The sequence below is a fragment of the Alligator sinensis genome, unplaced genomic scaffold (genome assembly GCF_000455745.1).
Source record: "Alligator sinensis unplaced genomic scaffold, ASM45574v1 scaffold1416_1, whole genome shotgun sequence".
Classification (NCBI taxonomy): Eukaryota; Metazoa; Chordata; order Crocodylia; family Alligatoridae; genus Alligator; species Alligator sinensis.
In genome coordinates, this window is record NW_005842714.1 from 413,891 (window position 1) to 414,480 (window position 590).

Below are 590 nucleotides of genomic sequence, written 5' to 3' on the forward strand. Positions count from 1 at the left end.
TTTAATTCTCAGCTCCTCATGGCTGCCATCATGCCAGTAAGCAAGGCTGTTGTGTGTCTTTTTTTAAATAACCATCAGACATTTACACAGTGCTGCAGCTAATTATGCACCCTAAAGAGTAAGCTGAGCAGTAAGCACAGAGCAGCTGCTTTGCAATGAGCAGCTTAAATGTGGGACTGCCTTGAAGAGGTTTTTCTCTGTGCTAATGACTTAGGGTGGCTGACTGATGCTACAACAGGGGTGGGTAAAATCCTGCCTGCAGGCCAGATCCAGCCCACCAGGCCTGTAAAATACTGCCTGCAGGCCAGATCCAGCCCACCAGGCCATTCTATCCGGCCCACAGAGCCTCTAAAAAATTTAGAAAATTAATATTTATCGGGCCCTGGCTGCCTGTTAAAGGTGACAGGAGTTAGGGGCAATAGGACCCAGAGGGAGTCAGCAGCAGAACTAAACAGCCACAGCAGTAAGTCCGGCTCAGCCTTGGGCTGGGTTCCTCCTCTCCCTGGAGCTGGGTTGGCTCCCTCCTAGATTCATAGATGTTAGGGTCGGAAGGGACCTCAATAGATCATCGAGTCCGACCCCCTGCATAG

The 590-nt window shown here is 50.3% G+C and overlaps 1 protein-coding gene across 1 annotated transcript in view; it reads right to left on the reverse strand.

The window, feature by feature from the left end:
• Positions 1 to 590, reverse strand: part of CREBBP (CREB binding protein) — a 190,440-nt gene that overhangs the window by 23,687 nt on the left and 166,163 nt on the right. The gene's annotated exons all lie outside the window — the stretch shown is intronic.